The sequence below is a fragment of the Diceros bicornis genome, chromosome 12, assembly GCF_020826845.1.
Source record: "Diceros bicornis minor isolate mBicDic1 chromosome 12, mDicBic1.mat.cur, whole genome shotgun sequence".
NCBI classification, from domain to species: domain Eukaryota; kingdom Metazoa; phylum Chordata; class Mammalia; order Perissodactyla; family Rhinocerotidae; genus Diceros; species Diceros bicornis.
Window position 1 is genome coordinate 4,819,238 of NC_080751.1, and position 12,113 is coordinate 4,831,350.

At 41.4% G+C, this 12,113-nt stretch overlaps 1 long non-coding RNA gene across 1 annotated transcript in view; it reads left to right on the plus strand.

Moving 5' to 3' along the window:
* The first annotated feature begins 1,267 nt into the window (after positions 1-1,267).
* LOC131411777 (uncharacterized) overlaps positions 1,268-12,113 on the plus strand; it is a 35,252-nt gene continuing 24,406 nt past the window's right edge. The window contains exons 1-2 of the long non-coding RNA XR_009221641.1: positions 1,268-1,345; positions 8,463-8,600. This is a non-coding gene — a long non-coding RNA (uncharacterized LOC131411777). The remainder of the gene's footprint in view (positions 1,346-8,462; positions 8,601-12,113) is intronic.

Genomic DNA, 12,113 nt, shown 5'->3' on the forward strand with positions numbered 1-12,113 from the left:
GCTAGTTGCTGTATGTGGGACGCGGCCTCAGCATGGCCAGACAAGCAGTGCATCGGTGCGTGCCCGGGATCCGAACGCAGGCCACCAGTAGCGGAGCACGTGCACTTAACTGCTAAGCCACTGGGCCGGCCCCGCAGTGTAGTTTTGATTTGCATTTCTCTAATGATTAGTGATGTTGAACATCTTTTCATGTGCCTGTTGGCCATCTGTATGTCTTCTTTGGAAAAATGTTCATAGCCTCTGCCCATTTTTTGACCAGGTTGTTTGTTTTTTTGTTGTTAAGTTGTGTGAGTTCTTTATATATTTTGGAGATTAACCCCTTGTCAGATATATGGTTTGCAAATATTTTCTCCCAGTTGGTGGGTTGTCTTTTCATTTTGTTCGTTGTTTCCTTTGCCTTGCAGAAGCTCTTTAGTCTGATGAAGTCCCATTTGTTTATTTTTTCTTTTGTTTCCCTTGCTTGTGTAGACATGGTATTCGAAAGAATCTTCTAAGACCGATGTCAAAGCCTGTACTGCCTATGTTTTCTTCTAGGAGTTTTATGGTTTCATGTCTTATCTTCAAGTGTTTAATCCATTTTGAGTTAATTTTTGTGTATGGCAAAAGATAATGGTCTACTTTCACTTTTTTGCATGTGGCTGTTCAGTTTTCCCAACACCATTTATTGAAGAGACTTTCCTTTCTCCATTGTATGTTCTTAGCTCCTTTGTTGAAGATTAGCTGTCCGTAGATGTGTGGTTTTATTTCTGGGCTTTCAATTCTGTTCCATTGACCTGTGTGTCTGTTTTTGTACCAGTACCATGCTGTTTTATTTTTATTTTTTTTATTTTTATTATTATTATTTTTTTTGTGAGGAAGATCAGCCCTAAGCTAACATCCATGCTAATCCTCCTCTTTTTGCTGAGGAAGACCAGCTCTGAGCTAACATCTATTGCCAATCCTCCTCCTTTTTTTTTTTTTTAATCCCCAAAGCCCCAGTAGATAGTTGTATGTCATAGTTGCACATGCTTCTAGTTGCTGTATGTGGGACGCGGCCTCAGCGTGGCCGGAGAAGTGGTGCGTTGGTGCGCGCCTGGGATCCGAACCCGGGCCGCCAGTAACGGAGTGCGTGCACTCAACCGCTAAGCCACGGGGCTGGCCCATGCTGTTTTGATTACTATCGCTTTGTACTATATTTTGAAGTCAAGGGTTGTCATACCTTCAGCTTTGTTCTTTTTTTTTTTTTTTAACTATTCTTTTCTTTTTTTCTTTTTTCTTCCAAAGCTCCAGTACGTCATTGTCTGTCACAGTTGAAGAGTTGTAGTTCTTCTATGTGGGACCCCACCTCAGCACGGCATGATGAGCGGTGAGTAGGTCCACGCCCAGGATCTGAACCAGCGAACCCCAGGCCGCTGAAGTGAAAGGCGCGAACTTAACCGCTATGCCGCCAGGCTGGCCCTCCAGCTTTCTTCTTTTTTTACCAGGATTGCTTTTACTATTTGGGGTCTTTTGTTGCCCCATATGAATGTTAGTATTATTTGTTCTATTTCCGTGAAGAATGTCCTTGGGATTCCAATTGAGACTGCATTGAATCTATAGATTGCTTTAAGTAGTATGGACATTTTAACTATGTTCATTCTTCCAATCCAAGTGCATGGAATATTTTTTCCATTTCTTTATGTCATCATTGATTTCACTCAATAATGTCTTATAGTTTTCATTGTATAGGTCTTTCACTTCCTTGGTTAAATTTATTCCTAGATATTTTATTCTTTTTGTTGTGTTTGTAAATGGGATTGTATTCTTGAGTTCTCTTTCTGTTAGCCTGTTATTAGAGTGTAGAAATGCAACTTATTTTTCTAAGTTGATTTTGTACCCTGCAATTTTCCTGTAGTTATCGATTATTTCTAGTAGTTTTGTGATGGATTTCTTTAGGATTTTCTACATATAAAATCATGTTGTCTGCAAAGAGGGAGAGTTTCACTTCTTCCTTGCCAATTTGGATACATTTTATTTCTTTTTCTTGCCTAATTGCTCTGCCCAAAATCTCCCATACTACGTTGAATAAGAGTGGTGAGTGGGCACCCTTGTCTTGTTCCTGTTCTCAGAGGGATAGCTTTCAGTTTTTCCCCATTGAGTATAATGTTGACTGTGGGTTTGTCATATATGGCCTTTATTATGTTAAGTTACTTTCCTGCTATACCCACTTTATTGAGAGTTTTTATCACAAATGGATATTACATCTTGTCAAATGCTTTCTATTGCATCTGTTGAGATGATCATGTGGTTTTTATTCCTCATTTTGTTAATGTAGTGTATCACATTGATTGATTTGCGATGTTGAATCATCCCTGCATCTCTAGTATAAATCCTACTTGACCATATTGAATGATCCTTTTAGTGTATTGCTGTATTCGGTTTGCCAATATTTTGTTGAGGATTTTTCCATCTATGTTCATCAGCCAAATAGGCCTATAATTTTCCTTCTTCGTATTGTCTTTGTCTGGCTTTGGGATCAGGGTGATGCTGTCCTCGTAAAATGTGTTAGGAAGTGTTCCATCTTCTTGAAGTTTTTGGAAGAGTTTGAGAAGGATATGTATTAAATCTTCTTTGAATGTTTGGTAGAATTCTCCAGAGAAGCCATCTGGTCCTGGACTTTTATTTTTGGTAACGTTTTTGATTACTGTTTCAATCTCTCTCCTTGTGACTGGTCTACTCAGATTCTCTATTTCTTCTTGACTAGTTTTGGGAAGTTGTATGAGTCTAAGAATTTATCCTTTTCTTCTAGATTGTCCAATTTGTTGGCATATAGTTTTTCATAGTATTCTCTTATAATCTTTTGTATTTCTGTGGTATCTGTTGTAATTTCTCCTTTTTCATGTCTAATTTTATTTATTAGAGCCTTCTCTCTCTCTTTTTTTTCTTAGTGAGTCTTGCAAGGGTTTGTCAGTTTTGTTTATCTTCTCAAAGAATCAGCTCTTAGTTTCATTGATCCTTTCTACTGTTTTTTTGGTTTCAATTTCATTTATTTCTGCTCTAATTTTTATCATTTCCCTCCTTCTGCTGACTTTGGGCTTTGTTTGTTCTTCTTTTTCTAGTTTTGTTAGATGTAGTTAAAGATTGCTTATTTGGGAACTTTCTTACTTGTTAAAGTGGGCCTGTATTGCTATGAATTTCCATCTTAGGACTGCTTTTGCTGCATCCCATATGAGTTGGTATGGTGTATTTTCATTTTCATTTGTCTCCAGGTATTTTTTGATTTCTCCTTTAATTTCTTCAATGATCCATTTGTTGTTCAATAGCATGTTGTTTAGTCTCCACATATTTGTCACTTTCCCAGCTTTTCTCTTGTAGTTGATTTCTAGCTTCATAGCATTATGGTCAGAAAGGATGCTTGATATGATTTCAGTCTTCTTAAATTTATTGAAGCTTGCCTTGTTTCCCAACATATGGTCTATCTTTGAGAACGTTCCATGTGCACTTAAGAAGAATGTGTATTCTGCTGTTTTAGGATGGAGTGTTCTATGTCTATCTATTAAGTCCATCTGGTCTCGTTTTTCATTTAATTCCACTATTGCCTTGTTGACTTTCTGTCTGGATGATCCAGCCTTTGATGTAAGTGGGTTGTTAAGGTCCCCTACTATTATTGTGTTGCTGTCAATATCTCATTTTAGGTCTGTTAATAGTTGCTTTATGTACTTTGGTGCTCCTGTGTTAGGTGCATATATATTTATGTGTTATGTCTTCTTGGTGGAGTGTCCCTTTTATCATTATACACTGCGCCACTTTGTCACTTATTGCATTTTTTATCTTGAAGTCTACTTTGTCTGATGTAAGTATGGCAACACCTGCTTTCTTTTGTTTGCCATTAGCCTGGAGTATCATCTTCCATCCCTTCACTCTAAGCTTGTGTTTGTCTTTAGAGCTGAGATGTGTTTCCTGGAGGCAGAATATTTTGGGGTCTTGTTTTATAATCTATACAGCGACTCTGTGTCTTTTGATTGGAGAATTCAATTCATTTACATTTAGAGTGATTATTGATATTTGAGGGCTTAATACTGCCATTTTATCACTTGCTTTATTTCCCTTGTTTCTCGTCCTGTGTATTTTGGACTGCCAGTTCAGTTTGGTGGCTCTCTATGATGGTTATCTCAGTTTTATCTTTATTTATCATCTGTGTCTCTGTCCTGAGTTTTTGTTTAGTGGTTACTGTGAGGTTTGTATAAAAGATCTCGTAGATGAGGGCCGGCCCCGTGGCTTAGAGGTTAAGTGCATGCGCTCCGCTGCTGGCTGCCTGGGTTCGGATCCTGGGCGCGCACCGATGCACCACTTCTCTGGCCATGCTGAGGCCGTGTCCCACATACAGCAACTAGAAGGATGTGCAGCTATGACATACAACTATCTACTGGGGCTTTGGGGGAAAAAAATAAATAAATAAAATCTTTAAAAAAAAAAAAGATCTCGTAGATGAGATGGTCCATTTTCTGATAGCCAGTTATTTCCTTAGTCTCAGCAGGTTCCATCCCTTTCCTCTTCCCCAACTAAGTTATCGTTGTCACAACTTAGTCCATTTTCTGTTGTGGTTAAAGTGAATTGATTATATTTATTTTTGATGTTTTCCTTCCCTTTATCTTTAATGTTATAATAGTGTTTGCTAACCTGTTCTGTTAGAGAGCTGCAGTTTTCTGATTTTGTCTGCCTATTTATTACCTTGCTCAAGGCTTTGTAAGCCCTTTCTTTTTTCTTCAGGTATGAGGGCCTTCTTGATCTTTTCTTGTAGAGGGGGTCAGGAGGTCTTGTGGCGATGAACTCCCTCAGCTTTTGTTTATCTGAGAAAGATTTTATTTCTCCATCATATCTGAAGGATATTTCCGCTGGATAGAGTATTCTTGGCTGAAAGTTTTTGTCTTTCAAAATTTTAATATATCATTCCACTCTCTCCTAGCCCGTAAAGTTTCTGCTGATAAATCTGCTGAAAGCCTGATAGGGGTTCCTTTGTAGGTTATTTTCTTCTGCCTTGCTGCCCTTAATATTTTTTCTTTGTCATTGAATTTTGCCAGTTTTACTAATATTCGCCTTAGAGAAGGTCTTTTTACACTGATGTAATTAGGAGTTCTATTGGCTTCTTTTACCTGTAATTCCAGCTCCTTCCACAGGTTTGGAAAGTTCGCAGCTATTATTTCTTTTAACAAGCTCTCTGCTCCTTTCTCCCTCTCTTCTCCTTCTGGAATACCAATGATCCTTATGTTGCATTTCCTAATAGAGTTGGATATTTCTCAGAGAATTTCTTCATGTTTTTCTTTTTTTTTCTTTTCTGTGAGGAATATTGGCCCTGAGCTAACACCTGTGCCAATCTTCCTCTCTTTTGCATGTGGGATGCCGCCACAGCATGGCTTGATGAGTGGTGTGTAGGTCTGTGCCTGGGATCTGAACCTGTGAATCTTGGCCTGCCGAACTGGAGCATGCAAACTTAACCATTACACCACCAGGGCAGCCCTTCTTCATTTCTTTTTAGTCTTAGTTTTCTCTCCTCCTCCATCTGAAGCATTTCTATATTTCTGTCCTCTAAATTGCTAATTCTGTCCTCCATAATATCAGCTCTGTTATTTAAAGACTCCAGATTTTTCTTTATCTCATTCATTGTGTTTTTCATCTCCAACACTTCTGACTGTTTTTTCTTTATAGTTTCAGTCTCTTTTGTGAAGAATTCCCTGTGTTCATTAATTTTATTCCTGATTTCCTTGAACTGTCTTTCTGAGTTTTCTTGTAACTCATTGAGTTTTTTTATGACAGCTATTTTGAATTATCTGTCATTTTAGCTTGTAAATTTCAGTGCCTTCAGGATTGATTTCTGGGTGCTTGTCATTTTCCTTCTGGTGTGGAGTATTAATATACCTCTTCATACTATTTGACAGGGTGGATTTGTGCCTTTGCATGGTGGTAGTATCTGGTCACAGATTCCACCTGCTGCCACTGCAGGGGTGGGGGCAGGAGCTGTGTGTTCTGAGCCCACTGCAATCTCTGGCATCTGTGCCTGTCCTTTGGAAGCTATGCTAATAGAGCCTGTGTTTACCTGGTCTCCACTGCTGCTTTCAAAAAGTATACTCAGGCACTCTGGTGGGGCTCCCCTGCTCAGGCCATTGGGCCAAGCTGGTGTGTCAGGTGGGGGGTGGGGTGAGGGGTGCTTTCTTTCGTGTGCACAATCCTGTTTGCCTCAGCTCTGTACTCACTGTCTGCCTGGCTTGGTGTGGAGACCCCCATGATTGCTTAACTGCCTTGGTGTAGGGCATTCCCACAGGCTAGGAGGCAGCTCTGAGAGCACAAGCATTCCTGCAGAAGGCTGCCTTCTCTCCCTTCTCCTCTCAGGGTCATGTGCTGGCCTCCATGAGGCCCTCCCCCCCCAGGTCACTGCACACAGGAGGGAGAGGCGATCCCCTTAACTCCTTCCACTGCCTCCTGGGGGTGTCCAGCACCCCCACCTTCAGACAAATGGCTGTGTGGATCTCTCAGACGTCTATTGTGTTGTGTGAATGTCCTCTGTTGGATTGTGAATGTCCTTTTTGTTGTATCCTGGGGGGAGAGACTAAGAGAAGAGCTCACTCTGCCATGATGCTGATGTCCTTCACTTCTTATTTTGAGATAATTATAGATTCATATGCAGTTTAAAGAAATAATATAGAAAGATCCCATATACCCTTTACTCAGTTTCCCCCAATGGTCACATCTTGCAAAACCATACTACAGTATCACTACCAGGATATTGGTATTGATACAGTCAAGATACAGAATTTATCCATCATACAAGGGCTCAGGTTGCCCTTTTATACTCACACCCACTCCCCTCCTACCTCTACCCTCTCCTTAATCCCTAGCAATCACTAACCTGTTCCTCATTTCTATAATTTTGTCTTTTTAAGAATGTTATATAAATAGAACCATACAGTGTGTAACCTTTTTGAACAGACTTTTTTCACTTGGCATAATGCTCTGGACATTCATCCCCTTATTCTATTTTTCAAATCATGAACAGATGTTGAATTTTGCCAAATGCTTTTCCTGCATCACTTGATACGATTATGTGATTTTCCTTCTTTAGTCTGTTAATATGGTAGATAATATTGATTGATTTTTTTAATATTAAACCAGCCCTGCATCCCTGGAACTCTGCTTGGTCATGGGGTATAATTCTTTTTATGTATTGCTGAGTTCTAGTTGCTAATATTTGTTAAGGATTTTTATTCATGACGGAGATTTGTCTGTCTGTTGAGTTTTTATTTCAACAATTATCTTTTTAATTTCTAAACATTCAATTTAGTTTTCTTTAAACTTCCTTGTTATTGACAGTCTCTGTTGCTTTCTCATTTTGTGTTCCTAGCTTTGTTTTTTTTTTGATGATAATGGATTGTGAGCTCATATTTGGTTTATCTTAATCTAGGGGAACCCCAAGGGCTTACACTGGGGATGATTTCTTCCAAGTAAAATTTGTATTTCTTTCTGCTGAGGTCAGAGAGCCCATCTCCTGGGGCCACTTCAGCTCCCTGTGCACTCCCCCCATCAGAGTCTCAAACTCCTGACTGCAAGGCTTCTGTCAGTATTTACTGTCCAGGCAACTCTTCCTCTCAGGACTTTTCCCCTTTGAAGATTTTGCTCTATTTCTTCAAACCCAGGAAAGTAATACAAACAATTGTTTTTGTTTTTGTTTTTGTGGGAGGTCCTCTAAGAATATCTAGTTCACTACAGTGCTGGCAGCAGAATGACATTCCATTTCACATCTATCAGAATGGCAAACATGTCAATGCCTGACACTTCAAGTGTTGAGGACATGAGCAAATTAAACCCTTGTGCATTGCTAGTTGGAGCATAAATTGGAACAACTACTTTGACGAGCTAGTTGTTATTGTCTAGAAAAATTTAAGATGCACATATCCTACATTCTACTCTTGGTATATACTCTAGTTAAACTCTTCCACACATGTCCTAATAGACATGTACAAGAATATTCATCATGTGTTGTTTATAAAAGAACTCATTGGAAACAGGCTTAATGTTTATTAGGAGAATACATTGTGGTATATTTATACAATGGAATACTACGCAGCAAAGGAAAGGAATAAATCAGAGCTACACGTATTAATCTGGATAAATCTCAAAAATAATGTGAGCAAAAAAAGCAAGTTTGCAGAAAAATATGTATAATATGATTGTTTCCATAAAGATTAAAACATGTAAAACAACGGTAAATATGACTTAGGAATGCATACATATATAATAAGACTATGAAGAAATGCATAATAGCAATCAACACCAAACTCAGAACAGCAGTTCCTCTGAAGAGAAGAGTAGGAACATAAATTGGGAGGGAGACCCAGGGGCTTCAACTCAATTAATATTGTTTTATTTCTTAAACTGAGTGGTGAGTACATGGTTATTCACTATACTATTCTTTGTATCTTGTCATAAGTCTTGCCTTGTTATCTATTCAGGTTATTACCTCTGACTACCTCTAATGGAGTGAACCCCAGAGTCACCAGTAGAAATGAGGTTAAGTTTAGTCAGGGAGAAGGTGTGGTCTGAGAAAAGAAGACAGCTGAGGTCCACTAACATCTCTAAAGGCTCAAAAGGTAAGGACTTGGCGAGTATGGTGTTTACAAATCTGCAGAAGAAGAGAATTTCAAGAATGCTTGTGTAGTAGGCAGCTTCTGAAATGGCTCCCAATGATCCCCACCTCCTGGTGTTCATATCCTTGAGTAATAACATCCTGATGAGCGTGGGCTAGACACAGTCACTTGATTCTAACAAAGAATATGTGATGGGATATCACTTCCTAGCTTAGGTTACAAAAGAATATGACTTCCGGGCTGGCCCCGTGGCTTAGCGGTTAAGTGCACGCGCTCCGCTGCTGGCTGCCCGGGTTCGGATCCCGGGCGCGCACCGACACACCGCTTCTCCGGCCATGCTGAGGTCATGTCCCACGTACAGCAACTAGAAGGATGTGCAGCTATGACGTACACCTATCTACTGGGTCTTTGGGGGGAAAAATAAATAAAAATATAAAAAAAAAAAAAGAATATGACTTCTGTCTTGCTTGAATTCTCTCTCTCTTTTGCTCATCTCCTGGCTTGCTCTGATCAAGCAAGCTGCCATGTTGTGAGTTGTCCTATGGAGAGGCCTACATGACAAGGGACTGTGGGTGGCTGCTGGCCAACAGCCAGAGATGAACTGAGGGCCTCAGTCCAATAACCCGTGAGGAACTGAATCCTGTCAACAGCTACGTGAGTAAGCTTGGAAGCGGGTCTTTACTTAGTGAAGCCTTCATATGAGGCCATAACCCTGGCCAAAACCTTGATTACAGCCTGTGGTAGACCCTGAGCCAGGGAACTCAGCTTGGGTTCATGACCCACTGAAACTATGAGATAATAAATGTTGCTGTTTTAAGTCACTAAGTTTTGGGGTGATTCATTATGCAGCAATAGATAACAAATATAGATTTTGGTACCTGGAAATGAGGGGCTACCATAAGTAATACCAAAATGTGTGGGAGTGGCTTTGGAATGAGGTGGTGAGCAAAGGCCGGAAAGATTTTTTTTTTAACTTTTTTTGTGTGTGTGTGAGGAAGATGCGCCCTGAGCTAACATCCATGCCCATCTTCATCCATGCCCTTCTTCCTCCACTTTATATGGGACGCCGCCACAGCATGGCTTGACAAGTGGTGCATCGGTGCACGCCCAGGATCCGAACCCGGGCTGACAGTAGTGGAGCACACGCACTTAACTGCTACGCCATGGGGCCAGCCCCAAAGGCCGGAAAGATTTTCAGGAGCACATTAGAAAAAGCCTAAATTGCCTTGAACGCGCTATTAGTAGAAATCTGGAGGCTTTGAGGAGGCTGCCAGTAAGGCTCAAGAGGAAATGAGGAAAATATTGTTGGAAACTAGAGGAAGGGGGAGGAGGGTTGATGTTACATAAAGGCAGAAAGCTTAGTGACATTGTCATCTGAAATTATGTGGAAGGTAGAACATGTGCCTAGTGAACTTGGTGATATAGCTGAAGAGATTTCCAAACAATGTGTTGAAGATGCCACCTGGTTTCTTCTTGCTGCTTAGAGTAAAATTCCAGAGGAGAAAGATAAATTGAAAGAAGGACTATTAAACAAAAAGGGGCCAGGACTTGACGATTTTGAAAGTTCTCAGTCTCTCTAGATGGCAAACTAGGCTAAAATTAAGAAATGACTTCTGAGCACTATCAGAAAACTATGATCTTGGGATAAAGGCAAGTGTGACTCTACAACCCTTCATTAAGGCCTCAGAAAAATCAAAGATTCGGTCACATTAAAAGCCCTTCAAGGGGCCGGCCCCGTGGCGTAGTGGTTGGGTGCGCACACTCCGCTGCTGGTGGCCTGGGTTCTGATCCCGCACACACACTGACGCACCGCTTGTCAGGCCATGCTGTGATGGCATCCCATATAGAGTAGAGGAAGATGGGCACGGATGTTAGCTCAGGGGCAATCTTCCTCAGCAAAAAGAGGAGGATTGGCATGGATGTTAGCTCAGGGCTGATCTTCCTCACAAAAAAAAAAAAAAAGGAAAAGTCCTTCAAGAGATTAAGAGTGTCCCTCCCAGATACTCTCCAATCAAACAATAGGGCCTCTAGAGTGTTTAAGAGCACTGTCTCTCAGCAGGAGCCCAAGGTAGAGAAGGGTTAATCTTAAAAAGATCTGTGGGAATGACTTTTGTTGAACAGAATGAACTTCAATGAGATTTACAGAAGACCCACAAAGTTTTTGAGAAAACTATATAATCAGAAACACTGCCAGCTTAGACTGAAAGAGACAGAGATGTAAAAAATGAAAAAAGACTGTTGGACCTCCAAAATTTTACTGGAAGGAAAGAAGCTGAGAAAACTATATATTCAGGTGCAAACATGCATTACCTTCATGATAAAGGAAGGATGGGCTCAGAGGCAGAACCAAGAGCCAAAAGGGCACAGCCAAAAGTCATGGAGAATTACTCCTAGGCCTTGAAACCTAATCAAGGAACTTGCAACATCTAGCCAGCTGCACTTCAGAATTTCTGTGGACCAATGATTTCCTTTGCTTCTCGTTTTTTGGATTTTTGTACAGGAATGTCTATAGCAATTATCCTATATCTGTCCCACCATTGCATGTTGAGAGGGACAAATATCTCCTCTCTTTAGTTTCACAAATCCACAGATAGAGAGGAACCAAATTTGAGAGCTGGAACTACACCTGAGGCGCTTCATCCACATGTGGACCTGATTTAGATGATCCATTTCTGAACTTGGAGCTGATGCCATAATGGGAAGAGATTTTGGGGGGACCTTGGGAAGGAGTGAATGTATTTTGCATGTAACAGGTACATGAATCTTTGGGGGCCAGAAGGTGGACTGTGGTTGGCAGCTTCTAAGAGGGCCTTCAATGATCCCCACCTCTGAGTAGTCACATCTTCTGTAATCTTCTCCCTTTGAAGGTGTGCTGCTGGACCTAATGGCCCTTCCTGAGACCAAGATCACTTAAGCCAGGCACTACAGACCTGGATGTAATGGTTCCATGCATGGCTCTGCAACAGCAGGTTCCCTGAGAAGGGCCAAAGGCAGAGCAGGCTGTGACATCTCCAGGGGGCTCCAGAGACCCTGCTCTGCTCTGGTTCTCCTCTAACCTCTCTGCCTACAGCTTCATGCCTCCACCCAGGTTCTCTTTGCTCATCCTGTGAGAGCACTATCTGATCCAGCCTCAGCCCGCAAGGTTTGTGCTATTTCCCAGAAACCTCACACTCAGCGGGGACCCTGAAGAGGAAAGCAGTCTTGGCCTTCTTAGGAGTGTCAGGGAAGGAAAACAGTCTGATTGTGCAGGGGCCCTAGCTCTCCTTGGACTCCAGGATCCTTACCCCTTGGGTAGGGGGAGGTGCTGGCCCCTCTGCAACATTGCCAGCCGTTAGTCACCACCCTCCTGGCCATACCTGCTGCTGCTGTGCCTGGCATCTTTGCTCACCAGCGTCTTCCTAATAGGAAGGTTGTGCTGGGAGCTGGGGTGATTGACAGCTGGAGCTCCTATGGGGCTCATTAAGGGAAGCTGGATGGGGGATCTAGGAGAGCTCACTCCCCTCTGCCAACCCCAGA